Here is a 14,405-nt window from a genome sequence, read left to right as displayed (position 1 = left end):
CGTAATTCCCCGCCCCGGGTAGACAGGTAGGACACGTACGTACCCCCTGGTAATGGCCAGGCTCAGGGAGGGGTGATTACCCGAGCTGATACCTTCCGAATGTGCCGATTGGTCCCTCCGTCCGTTTGTCGGGAGGTGTGACCTGAGGTGTGAACAATCACCTAAGGCGGGAGTGCCCTCAGCGAGGACCCCCACAAGGGAGGAGCGCGCAATCGGAGACGCCGGTAATCATGGGGGATCCTTCCACAATGGTTTCTTCATCTTCCACTATGTCTGCTCACAAGCGTAAGTTCACTGAGTCTCAGCCACAGACAGTTCTTCCATCTTTGCCACAGTTCCTTGTTGTTTCTCGGTCTGACGAAGGTCACGACTTCTCCACGGTCAACCCTTTCATTATTCAGAAAGGTGTCGACGCAATTGCAGGTCCTGTAAAGTCTTGTTCCAGATTACGGAATGGCACATGGTTGTTAGAAACAGTCAGTGCCCTCCAGGCACAAAAATTGCTGCGTACTTCACTGCTGCACACCATCCCTGTCCAGGTTGAAGCGAACCGCACTTTAAATTCCTCACATGGAGTCGTTTATACACGCTCCCTCGATGGATCATCTGACGAAGAAATTCAGCACTACCTGTCTGACCAGGGCGTAATGGCTGTTCATAGAGTTATGAAAAGGGTTGACACGAACATCAATCCAACCCGCACTGTCTTCTTGACATTTGACAAAGTTCAACTCCCAACGAAAATCAAAGCAGGCTATGAGATAATTTCCGTTCGCCCTTACATCCCTAACCCTACGCGTTGCTATCGGTGTCAGCGGTTCAATCACACCAGCCGGTCCTGTTCCAATCCGGCCAAATGTGTTACGTGTGGCAAAGATGCCCATAAGGGTGCTTGTCCACCTCCATCCCCTCGTTGCATCAACTGTATGGGTGACCACGCTGCTTCCTCTCGAGATTGCCCCATTTTTAAAGACGAAAAGCTCATTCAGGAAATCAGAGTGAAGGAAAAGGTGTCGACCTTTGCTGCTCGAAAATTATTCGCCAGTCTACAGCCCACCGTGCCTCAGACAACGAAAATACAGCACTGTCCTTGATTCTCCTCGGCCAACAAAGGAGGCGGCCACGCAGACTTCCAACCTCACCTTTAGTGCCACAGTCGTCAGATCGGCCAGCGCAAAGATCGCCCGTTCAACCTCACCACTTTCGCCTGCCCACTCTATGGCTCACCCTTCATCGGGTTCTGCTAAATCTCGAGCCCAAAAGTCAGACACCAAGACTTCGAAAAAGGAGCATACTCGTGAAGATTTTTTATGTACCCCAACTTCACAACCATCGGTTCCTCCTTCATCTAAACATCATGTTTCCAAGAAGGCTAGTAAGAAACCCAGTTCACCTCCTCCTCCGCTAAGGCGTGTCTCATCTACAGAACCACCTGGCGGTAATAGCCCTCGGCCGTCTTCTGGTCGCCGAGGTGCACTGCTGGCGGCCGATCAACCGGCCGATCGCAGGTGGCAGGAGCTGCTCCTGAACAACCTATGGATCAGGATCTTCTGCCTTCGGCTGAATGCTATTCCATTCTGTCGGTCGCAAGCTCTAAGCAGTCGCTGAGTTGACGGCAACCTTGGTCACATTCCTCCATTTTATGTTCACCCTATGTCCATTATCCACTGGAATATCCGCGGCCTTCGAGCCAATCGGGATGAATTGTCGATCCTCTTACGATCCTACTCGCTGGTCATCTTCTGTCTTCAGGAAACAAAGCTGCGTCTCCATGACCGCTTTGTTCTCCCCCATTTTCAGTCCGTCCGATTTGATCTCCCCTCTGTTGAAGGCACTCCAGCACATGGGGGACTCATGATTCTTCTCCATGATACTCTCCATTATCACCCAATCCACTTAAACACTTCCTTCCAAGCTGTCGCTGTCCGTCTTTCCCTTTCTGGATATACCTTTTCTCTTTGTACTGTATAAATTCCATCGTCCACACCAATGGCACGAGCTGATCTCCTTCATCTTCTTGGTCAGCTTCCACCCCCCTATTTGCTGGTTGGGGACTTCAATGCCCACCACCCGCTTTGGGGATCTCCACATCCTTGTCCACGTGGATCACTATTGCTAGACGTCGTCCACCAAGCGGATCTAATTTGCCTCAACACTGGGGACCCTACATTTTTGTCTGCCTCCACGACAAATTTCTCTGATTGAGACCTTTCGGTCGGTACTGTTCCGGTAGCTCGGCGCTTCGAATGGTTCGTCCTTGATGATACACACTCGAGTGACCACTTTCCATGTGTCCTTAGACTGCAGCCTCAACAGCCATATATGCACCCGCGACGCTGGAAGTTTGCCCAAGCCGATTGGACACATTTTTCGTCTCTAGCGACATTCGATGACCGTCACTTTCCTAGCGTCGACGATGAGGTCACACATATTACAGACGTTATTCTTACAGCTGCGGAACGTTCAATACCACGCACCTCCGTATTGCCACGGCGCCCCCCAGTTCCTTGGTGGGACTAGGCATGCCGTGAAGCAATACGTGAGCGGCGACATGCTCTTCGCGTTTTCCGCCACCATCCTACTTTGGACAACTGTATCCGCTATAAACAGTTCCGAGCGCGATGCAGTCGCGTCATCCGCGATAGCAAGAAGGTAAGCTGGAAATTCTTTACTAGGTCATTTAACACCTTCACTCCCTCCTCGGAAGTTTGGAGTCGAATTTGACGTTTCTCAGGCGCGCCTAGTTTCTCCCCGGTCTCTGGGCTCACTGTCGCGCATGATACGTTAGTGGACCCCGTCACAATTTCTAACTCATTGGGTCAACACTTTGCTGAGATTTCGAGCTCTTCAAATTACCCGCCAGCGTTTCTCCCGAAGAAACGTGCAGCGGAAGTGCGACCTCTTGATTTCTCCTCTCAAAATCGCGAAAGCTACAATACTGTTTTCTCCATTCGGGAACTCCAACATGCACTCTATTCTTCTCGCTCCTCCGCCCCAGGACCGGATGGTATCCACATCCAAATGTTGCTGCATTTATCATACCATAGTCTGCGTTACCTCCTTCGCCTTTATAATCGAATTAGGACCGATAGTACTTTTCCCAGACGATGGCGGGAAGCTATCGTCGTTCCTGTTCCGAAACCTGGAAAGGACAAACATCTCATTTTTGGCTATCGCCCCATTTCTCTCACGAGTAGTGTATGTAAGGTTTTGGAGCGTATGGTGAATTGCCGTTTAGCTTGGTGGCTGGAGTCCCGCAGTCTTTTAACACCTGCCCAATGCGGTTTCCGAAAGCATCGTTCTGCAGTTGACCACCTTGTTGCTCTCTCCACTTGTATCATGAACAATTTTCTCCGAAAACGCCAAACAGTAGCAATATTTTTTGATCTGGAGAGAGGATACGGTACCTGTTGGAGGACAGGCATCCTCCATACACTTTTCTCTTGGGGCTTTTGAGGTCGGCTGCCCCGTTTTCTTCACGAATTTATGGCAGAGCGTACATTTTGAGTGCGGTGAACACCACTCTCTCCCGTACTTTCTCCCAAGAAAACGGGGTACCCCAGGGCTCCGTGCTAAGTGTTGTACTGTTTGCCATTGCCATAAATCCTATTATGGATTGTCTCCTTCCTGATGTCTCGGGCTCCCTCTTTGTGGACGATTTTGCGATCTACTACAGCTCTCAACGGACCAGCCTTCTTGAGCGACGTCTTCAAGGATGTCTCGATCGCCTCCACTCTTGCAGCATCGAAACCGGCTTCCGTTTCTCTCCCAGTAAGACCGTTTGTGTTAATTTTTGGCGACGTAAGGAGTTTCTTCCACCCAGTCAACCTTCCGTTTTCGGACGTCGCTAAATTCTTGGGTCTTATGTGTGACAGAAAACTGTGCTGGTCCTCTCACGTTTCCTATCTTTCGGCTCGCTGTCTGCGATCCCTCAACACCCTCCGTGTCCTGAATGGTACCTCCTGGGGAGCGGACCGAGTGGTCCTTCTCCGCCTCTATCGCGCCTTAGTGCGCTCGAAATTGGACTATGGAAGCATAGTTTACTCCTCTGCTCGGCCGTCTATTCTTCGGCAACTCGACTCTATCCACCACCGTGGATTACGTTTAGTGTCTGGAGCTATTTACACCAGCCCTGTGGAAAGCCTCTATGCTGAGACTGCTGAACCTCCGCTGTCCAATCGGCGAGCTGTCCTTCTGAGTCGTTATGCTAGCCATCTGTCTTCCATGCCTGCTAATCCGGCCCATGACATTTTTTTCGACGCCGCCTTGGATGTAGGGTATGCAGGCCGCCCTTCCTCCCTACTACCACCGGGAGTCCGCTTCCGTCACCTGCTCCATTCTCTTTCCTTCCGCTTTCCTAAAACCTTCTTCACAACTTGGGGCACAGCACCGCCTTGGCTCCGTCCCCGGATCTGCCTGCTACGTGACCTTTGTCAATTCCCCAAGTATGGTAGCCCTTCACTTGTTTATCGTCGGGCATTTGCTGCTCTATGTGCACAACTGTAGGAAGCCACATTTATTTACACCGATGGCTCGAAAACATCGTTAGGTGTAGGGAGTGCCTATATAGTTTGCGACACCCCAAATCGATTTCGGCTTCCCGACCAGTGTTCGGTTTATACTGCGGAGCTTTACGCTGTTCTCCAGGCTGTCCACTACATCCGCCGCCATCAGCGGATACAGTTTGTTATCTGTTCAGATTCTCTCAGCTCTCTCCTCAGTCTCCAAGCTCTGTACCCTGTCCACCCTCTGGTCCACCGGATTCAGGACTGCCTGCGCTTGCTCTATTTGGGGGGCGTCTTCGTGGCGTTCTTCTGGCTCCCAGGACACGTTGGTATCTGTTGCAATGAGGCGGCCGATATAGCGGCCAAGGCTACAGTCTCTCTTCTTCTGCCAGCTATTCGATCGATTCCCTTCGCCGATCTACGGAGCGTTTTATGTCGTCGTGTTGTTCTTTTATGGCACGCACATTGGTCGACACTTCCCCATAATAAATTGCGGGACGTGAAAACTCTTCCCTGTGCTTGGATCTCTTCCTCCCGAACGCGTTGTCGGGAGGAGGTAATTTTAACTAGACTCCGGATAGGGCACTGTCTTTTTAGCCATCGACATCTTTTAAGCGGCGATCCTCCCCCACTCTGTCCCCACTGCTCTCAGCTATGGACGGTATGACACCTTTCAATTGAGTGCCCTTATTTTACTCCGTTACGCACCCGTCTACAGCTGTCGCCTGATATATTCGTCCATTTTAGCAGATGACACGCGCTCGGCCGATCGCGTTCTCGAGTTCATTAGTGCCAGTGAGATGACGTCAGTCATTTGAAGCTCTTTTTGGTGACAACCAACCACTTTCTGTTGTGGATTTTTAAGCTTCCTTCTGCTTTTAGTTTCTCCAATTTTGTGAGGTTCGTTCCCATTGCTGCTGCCTTCCATTTTCGTTTTTACCGTTTCCTAAGTCACAGACCGGGCGCTAATGACCATAGCAGTTTTGCGCCCTAAAACCACAACAAAACCAAAAAATCCAAATAAGTCCTCTCTTTCTGATGTCTCACGTGGTCGATGCCTACCACACAGAGGCCGCGCAACTCTAGTTGAAACTCACTTCCTGAAAGTTTCTGATACAAAAGTCGCGCGTTATGGGTATCCAGTCTACTTGGAGAAAAGCGTTTAAAATTAGATTAACTCTGATTTTTATACCGAAATTAGCTCACTAGTTCCTCATCTTAGAGCATTTTTAAGGAGTGATGTGACATCATGTTATCCATAGACCTGATAGCAAGCGACTCCTCTCGAGGTACTCTCCTATATGCCCACCCCGCTTTTCGCACGGGAGCAGCTTAATTCTGGTTGGCTGTTGATCTAAACGACCAATCAAAACGTTTTTTCCAAATCATTCTTGTGGCAAATCTTGCCGTATCCAATCACTAATTTGATAGTAATTAATATCAGCAAAACATCAATTTCTTGTATTTTGTGTAGTAAAAAAACGAAGTGCGGAACATTCATCAAATTGATAAATAAACTTATTCCGCCTCTCACTTCCATTCTGGCCACTTTTATATACAAGCAAGCACACACCGACATACGTCACCTGAATCCTGGTTGCAACATAACTTCCCCACAGGCGTGCCTTACTGCAACGAATGTCATCTCTTAATAACTTGTTGCGTTACAGTACTTCAAAATCTAATTCAAGGGCAAGCCTTATTTGGTGCAAGGTGTCTATTATGGAATCAATCGAAATGATAATATAAAAAGTATATAGACGGCTACAATAAAATTAAAAATATGATTGGGTCGTAGTACTGCGTATGTGGATAGGGCAAATCCATGCCCTGCGTCAAAGGTTACTGTAAACAAGGGCTGTAACAATGATGAAAATACAGTAAATGGGCTGAGTACGAGGTCCATATTTAGTATAATGGCTAAGGGATGAGACGGAATACGTTACATCTGCAACTCCTGAGGGTGTACACTGACCAAGCTTCAGATTAATGCACGAGACGTTTAAATACTAAATGACTGCCAAATGAGACCTGCTAAGTGCTGGATCCAACATACAGTGAGAAGATTGCCTGTCGGACAGGTTACGTATGAGATTTTGGAGTAATGCCATGGTACACTCAGACTGTTTTACTATAAGCGCCTGCATATCCGTAAACACACACTTTAGTCATAAACCAACCAATTCAGTAACATACAGTCTCTTCTACTAGCTTACCTAAACATAATATACGATCAAAAATGCTAAAAAAATTATGGTCAGCTGACTCTAACTGGTCGTTTAGAAAGTGATCTGGATGTCTCTCTCTCTGTCTATCTATCTTTCCTTTAAGTCGTCTGGACGTATATACTTAATGCTAACCATGAGCAGCCGACCGGTTCATCAGTTACATAACATATAAATATTCATCCTGCGTATGTTAGTGCTCGCAAAACTCGAAAATTTTGACACAAAGTTGCATTCGAAAAAGAGCTTGTTTTCGTGTACCTATTTTTTAAATATATACTATGTATAAAAAACACGTAATACATAAAATTGAAACGTCGTAACCAAAAATCTCTAAAATTCCTTGACCGATTTACTTCAAACAAATTTTGCAAACAAATTTTTACACGATATTCTAATGAACATTCAGACGGGCACAGGCTAATATAGGGGAAACACTGTTCCCAAAAATCTCAAAACGTTCTCGATAGCCGGCCACCGTGACCGAGCGTTTCTAGGCGCTTCAGTCTGGAACCGCGCGACTGCTACGGTCGCAGGTTCGAATCCTGCCTCGGGCATGGATGTGTTCGATGTCCTTCGGTTAGTTAGATTTCTTACTGCTGTTAACGTCAAACCTTGCAATATCCTTTACATAGAGCTATTTTTAAAAAGGGTTTTTTACTGTTGTCTTTATAATGTGTGTGTGTGTGTGTGTGTGTGTTTTAAGTTAAAATCTCATTATTGGCAAGTTGCTAATATCATACCTGGTAATCTTTTCATAATGAAAACTGTCAAGCTATTTGAAATTATTTCTTTTAAACAAGTGCCAGACTTAAAATTTTATTATTGAGAAAGTTTAAAATAAACAGGTATCTTCAGCAGTGTGTGTTATTTCACCAGCACCTCCTGGTCCCTACTTCCACGATAACGTTTTGGAATAAAACGTGTACTCTAGTTGTTGTTTGTGAACCGCCCTAATTGACGGTTCATTACTGGTAGCAGAGCGTGGTTGTACGTTCGCTACCTGATCCTCTTGACTTGCTGGTGGGAAGTTTTTTTAGTTAGTATTTATTACTATTTTGTTTTATTTTGTTTGTTCACATTTACTTAAAGTGTATATTCCAGGGTGTGATGGCGGTGAGGGAGTGCCCGGGCTTAGGATTGCTCCGGCGCGAGCAGATTTTGTACGAAATTAAAATTTGTGGGATTGACAAGGAGGGCACGGTTCCAGAGCTGGCCGCATGTTTACGAGATTCCTTGCAGCGGCCTGTTGTTACTAAGAAAGTCATTGGTCTGCCGGCCGGCGTAGCCGCGGCCGTTGAGGCGATGGGTGAGTTGGAAAAGTCTCTTAGTTGGTATTCAGTAGATCAGCCTAGCTAGAAACAACTTACTAGATTACGTGCACATTTGGTGCATAATTCTAACTGGATTTCTGACTTAGAGCAAATACACTCCTGGAAATGGAAAAAAGAACACATTGACACCGGTGTGTCAGACCCACCATACTTGCTCCGGACACTGCGAGAGGGCTGTACAAGCAATGATCACACGCACGGCACAGCGGACACACCAGGAACCGCGGTGTTGGCCGTCGAATGGCGCTAGCTGCGCAGCATTTGTGCACCGCCGCCGTCAGTGTCAGCCAGTTTGCCGTGGCATACGGAGATCCATCGCAGTCTTTAACACTGGTAGCATGCCGCGACAGCGTGGACGTGAACCGTATGTGCAGTTGACGGACTTTGAGCGAGGGCGTATAGTGGGCATGCGGGAGGCCGGGTGGACGTACCGCCGAATTGCTCAGCACATGGGGCGTGAGGTCTCCACAGTACATCGATGTTGTCGCCAGTGGTCGGCGGAAGGTGCACGTGCCCGTCGACCTGGGACCGGACCGCAGCGACGCACGGATGCACGCCAAGACCGTAGGATCCTACGCAGTGCCGTAGGGGACCGCACCGCCACTTCCCAGCAAATTAGGGACACTGTTGCTCCTGGGGTATCGGCGAGGACCATTCGCAACCGTCTCCATGAAGCTGGGCTACGGTCCCGCACACCGTTAGGCCGTCTTCCGCTCACGTCCCAACATCGTGCAGCCCGCCTCCAGTGGTGTCGCGACAGGCGTGAATGGAGGGACGAATGGAGACGTGTCGTCTTCAGCGATGAGAGTCGCTTCTGCCTTGGTGCCAATGATGGTCGTATGCGTGTTTGGCGCCGTGCAGGTGAGCGCCACAATCAGGACTGCATACGACCGAGGCACACAGGGCCAACACCCGGCATCATGGTGTGGGGAGCGATCTCCTACACTGGCCGTACACCACTGGTGATCGTCGAGGGGACACTGAATAGTGCACAGTACATCCAAACCGTCATCGAACCCATCGTTCTACCATTCCTAGACCGGAAAGGGAACTTGCTGTTCCAACAGGACAATGCACGTCCGCATGTATCCCGTGCCACCCAACGTGCTCTAGAAGGTGTAAGTCAACTACCCTGGCCAGCAAGATCTCCGGATCTGTCCCCCATTGAGCATGTTTGGGACTGGATGAAGCGTCGTCTCACGCGGTCTGCACGTCCAGTACGACCGCTGGTCCAACTGAGGCGCCAGGTGGAAATGGCATGGCAAGCCGTTCCACAGGACTACATCCAGCATCTCTACGATCGTCTCCATGGGAGAATAGCAGCCTGCATTGCTGCGAAAGGTGGATATACACTGTACTAGTGCCGACATTGTGCATGCTCTGTTGCCTGTGTCTATGTGCCTGTGGTTCTGTCAGTGTGATCATGTGATGTATCTGACCCCAGGAATGTGTCAATAAAGTTTCCCCTTCCTGGGACAATGAATTCACGGTGTTCTTATTTCAATTTCCAGGAGTGTAGTTTCGAGTGACGCTGATCGTAAGATCGTTTCGGAATTGCAGCAGAAGGTGGCTACGTTGCAGCTAAGCTTAGCTTATTTAGAGTTTGATTCTGAGGAATTCAGTGGGCAGGTCTAACCGGATCGGGCCCAGGCGGGGATCTTGCCTAGTGTTCAAAACCAGAAGATGGAAGGTAGTTTGGAACCTTCTGCTAAATTACCTAACCCGAGTGGACTTCTTTTGAAGGATATAGGAGAGTTAACTGTTGATTCTTTGAGTAAGATCAAGGAGCTACTTTGGTTGCTGGTTCACTTTGAACAGCACGCCCACTTCTCTGCGGTAGCGCACTCCACCTTTCTAGCTTTACTCTACCCTTTAGCCAAAGGGGGTCTTAGAGATCTTTCCTCCAGAGCTCTCACTGAACAGATGTCCTTGCTTCAGCTTAGGTAGAAGATTATTAGTGAGAGACTTACTGCGGGCTTAGGAAGCATTTAGTATCACTACATTTGGAGGGTACAGGGAGAGTGCGAGAGCCTACAGCAGTATGTGGAGAGGGTGAAAGTTGCCAACAAGCGCTCTTGGTCGATATGTCTGAGGACCAGTTGGTTTCTGTGATTTTGGAAGCGATGGCTGCTGAAGATAAATTGCATTTTATCTTCAAATCCCCTCCGGTTACATGGGAGAATTTGCGTGGAGGAATAGTCACTGCGTATGCGTTAAAGTTGCTAGAGGAAACACGGGGCGCTAGGGTTTCTAGGCCCGTAATAGAACTTGGGGTGGCCGAGGAGCGCGGTCGGGGTAGAACCACCGGGGTTGAGACAAGGCGATGTTTCCGTTGGGTGAGGGTGGTCATTTAGTTCGGGATTGTCGTGTTCCCCGTTGTAGTAGGAGTAACAAATGACATAAGGGAAAGCGGCGTACCTTGTTTGGTAAATTTACAGCTTGTTGTGGGCGTGCCGTCGTAGCAGAGTCCAGATCGCGTCTTCCCTATATTTGTGTTCAACTTAACCACGAACCCATTTGCGCCTTGTTGGCTTCTCGTAGCACGTACTCCTTACTTAGTGAGGCTTGGTTTTTGGAGTTCGGACACCTTGCTAAACTTAAACCCGAGAAGATCCCGCTTCGGAGATGTCGTGTCGCTAATAGTCATGTGTTGACTCTAGTGGGGTGGGTTAAGGGTAGTGTTTCGGTAGGGCATTTTTCTTGGCCAATCACCTTCGCTCTCGTGACGCGTTTGCAAGTGAACCTGGTACTTGGCTGTGACTTTAGTTCTAAAACGCAGCTGGTGTTGGGTTATTTTGGTAGGCTTTTCATCTTTAAGTTTGCTCCTCTGCAGAAGTTTGGTCTCTGTGAATGTTGGGAGGCGTTGTCGTCGGTGGTCCATGCCTTTCCGGTAGCTTCTGTTGATGAAGGGGATATTAGCCACCTTTCGCCCCAGCAAGGTCGGCAGGTGCGTGAGTTATTAGGAGAGCTTCCGGATTTACTGAGATATAAACTGGGGGTGACTAACATTCTGGAATATGACATTCATTTGACCGATGACGTTTGTTAGGCAGTCTCCGTACCGGTTGTCTCCTCCCAAAATGAAAATACTACGAGGGAAGGTACGTAAAATGTTAGACCAGGGGGTTATTCGTCCCTCCACATCTCCGTATGCCTCCCCGATATTTCTGGTCCCCAAAACTAAAGGGGGGGGGGGATTTCCGGCCAGTAGTAGACTACCGACGTTATAATGAGAAAGTCATTTTGGAATCAGTACTCTTTCCCGACCTCCACAACTCCTTTACTTGGTTTGCTGGCGCGATTTGGTTTACTGTACTTGATTTGAATCAGGCCTATTATCAGATTCCTTTGACTGAAAATTTTAAGCATGTTACTGCCTTCTGTACCGATTGGAATCTGTGTGAATTCAATCGCGTTCCCTTCGGTCTTGCTACTGGGGCTGATGTTTTGACTCGTTTATTAGATAATGTGTTGGGCGATTTAGAGTTACATTGCGTCTGCAATTATTTAGGCGATCTAGTTATAGTAGGTCATTTGAAGAACATTTGCTTCAGGTCCTGGCTAGGCTCCAGACGGCCGGTCTAACAGTCAAACCATCTAAGGTTACGCAGGCGAAACCACAAATTTCCTTTTTGGGCCATATCGTTTCGGGGCAGTCAGTCCGGATCGATCAGGATCGCACGAAACCCTTGCGCGCCTTGTCCGCCTCATGGGGATAAGCGGGGAGTGGCAAAGTTCATTGGTATGGTGAACTATTTTAGGCGTTTCGTACCGAATTTTGCCTCCTTAGCCGCACCCTTGAATCAACTCCGTAAGAAAGGTATTCGTTTTGTTTGGGGTCCCACTCAGCAGGCTGCCTTTTACCAGATTAAAACGGTTATTGCCAACCGCTGGTCCTTTGGGTTCCCGACTTTGAAAAACCCTTTGTTGTGCAAACGGACGCGTCAAATGCTGGAGTTCTGGCTGTTCTTTCACAAGAGTCGGATGACTATAGACAGCGTTGGGCTTGTGCATCTCGCAGGCTAAATGACGCTGAGTCGAAGTACTCAGTGTACGAGTGCGAGGCGTTACTTCTCTTTGCTTTGGAGAAATTTCGTTTTTATCTGGAGCATAAACCTTTCCAGCTCGAGACATAAACAGGCTTTAAGTTGGGTCCTGGCCAGACCACGCAAGACGGGGCAGATCGCCGGGTGGGCTGTGAGGATCTCGGCTTTTAAGATCACGGTCAAACATATTAGGCGTACCGAGAATGTGGTGGCGGACGCCCTTAGTCGAATGTTTGACCAGCAGCACGAGGGTTCGGGTGTCGGACAAGATTACTCACAAGAAAATGGTTCAAATGGCTCTGAGCACTATGGGACTCAACATCTTAGGTCATAAGTCCCCTAGAACTTAGAACTACTTAAACCTAACTAACCTAAGGACATCACACACACCCATGCCCGAGGCAGGATTCGAACCTGCAACTGTAGCAGTCCCGCGGTTCCGGACTGCAGCGCCAGAACCGCACGGCCACCGCGGCCGGCTTCTCACAAGACGTTCAGGCAATGGTCTTGGGCAAGGTACACCAGCTGTTCGGGGATCTTGCCGTGAATCAGGATCAGGATTCCCAGATAGCACCAATAAAGCAACGGGTGAAGTCGGGCGAGTTAGTTCGGGAATATAGTGTTGGAAAGCAATTTTATGTAAAGAAGTGGGTCGAGATCGTCATCCCAGGATCTGCTTGCCGTAAGTGTTGATTCAACCCTTGATTCGGTATTACCATTGTTTGTTGGGAGGGGGGCGGGGGGGGGGGGGGGTGTCATTTGGGCACGTATAAAACTATTCAAAGGATTAAGCTGTATGTTACGTGGCCTCACCTTGAACGGGATGTTGAACAGCTGGTAGCTAAGTGTCACTTATGTCGGGCTGCTAAACGTAACAGTGCCGTGCGGCTGGGTCTATTGTCCTCCGTGCGTGAGAACAACCCTATGGATCGTTTATATGTTGAGTATGTGGGTCCGTTGCTCGGTCCAAGAGAGGTAATCTATATATATTAGTCATTGATGCTTTCTCTCGATTTACGTAGCTGGTTCCTAGCCGGTACGTTACTACCGAAGTCACCATCTCGCATCTCACCAACATCTTCTGTTTTCGGTCCACCATAGAGTTTGGTCAGTGATAATGCCGCCGTCTTTGTTTCGGCGACGTTTAAGGCCTTTTGTTTTGGAAATGGTGTTAAACTTATAACCACTACCCCATACTACCCTCAGGGATCTTTTGCAGAGAGGGCGAATGGGAACTTTAAATCAGCCCTCATAATTTACCATCAAGGTAGTCCGAGTAGGTGGGACTCCAATTTACCGTGGATCAACTTTTCGCACTTAATACGGCGGTACACGAGGCGTTGAAAGTTTCTTCAGCTTCTTTATTGTTCGCCTATCTGGTCAATTCCCCCTTGTCAAACTTGTGGCGGATTCAAGACCTAATTCCCGAGCGGGTAACCCCATGCCTGGTTAAGAAGAATTGTAATGGGGCGCGCCGAAATATTGCTGCCGCTCATGGTAGACAAGCATTGAGATGTAATCGCAATTGGCGGCAGGTTAAGTCTGGTTAAGTTTGCTTTCGGTTACCAGTGCGTGGTCACCTATGGTGGGGCGGGGGTGGGGGGGGTGGGGGGGGGTTTGGGGGGGGGGGATGTGGTTGAGGTGTACTTGTATCCGGCTCTTCGAAAAGCGCGCCAGGCAGAGTGCTTTCGCTTCGCATCTAGTGTTTGCGGTGGCGCTTTCGGTTTGGCGCTTACATGGCCTGTCCATAAATTTATTCCAGATTATTTTCGTCATATTGGATACGCTATTTTGAATTTTTCAATTTTGATATAAAAATCGTTATCAGAAGGGTCAAAACCCCATCATGCCCATATTGGAGCAGATTTAAAACTTTTGCCTAAGTTTTCAAGATTCTTGCACTCTGTGCATCACGTAACTTACTCCGCGCGCTGTACGTTAGGAGTGCGGGTATTCTGGCAGCGGCCGTGCGTGAGAGTCAGCGCGACGCTGCGGAAACTAAGAGGCACGGTCGAAAGGAACGTTTTAAGTGTAACAGACATAAAAGTACGCTACAACAGTGACTCAAACTGTAAAGTGAGGCACGGAGAAGCACACGCAAATTTCAACGACAATCGCGGGCTTCTGACAGCGGTCCAGTTGGGCTCGCTCCCGGCGGGGCTTAACGGAAGAGGCGGGGCGACACGCTTGGCTTCCGACTTGCACTTACACGTGTAAAATCGCCTTACCGATAAGCAGAGTGCCATGTTAGCCCGGCGCCGTGGCCGACCCTTGCACCTGCTCTTACCGAAAGAA

The sequence above is a fragment of the Schistocerca nitens genome, chromosome 3 (assembly GCF_023898315.1).
Source record: "Schistocerca nitens isolate TAMUIC-IGC-003100 chromosome 3, iqSchNite1.1, whole genome shotgun sequence".
Taxonomy (NCBI): Eukaryota; Metazoa; Arthropoda; class Insecta; order Orthoptera; family Acrididae; genus Schistocerca; species Schistocerca nitens.
This window is presented reverse-complemented; position numbering follows the sequence as displayed.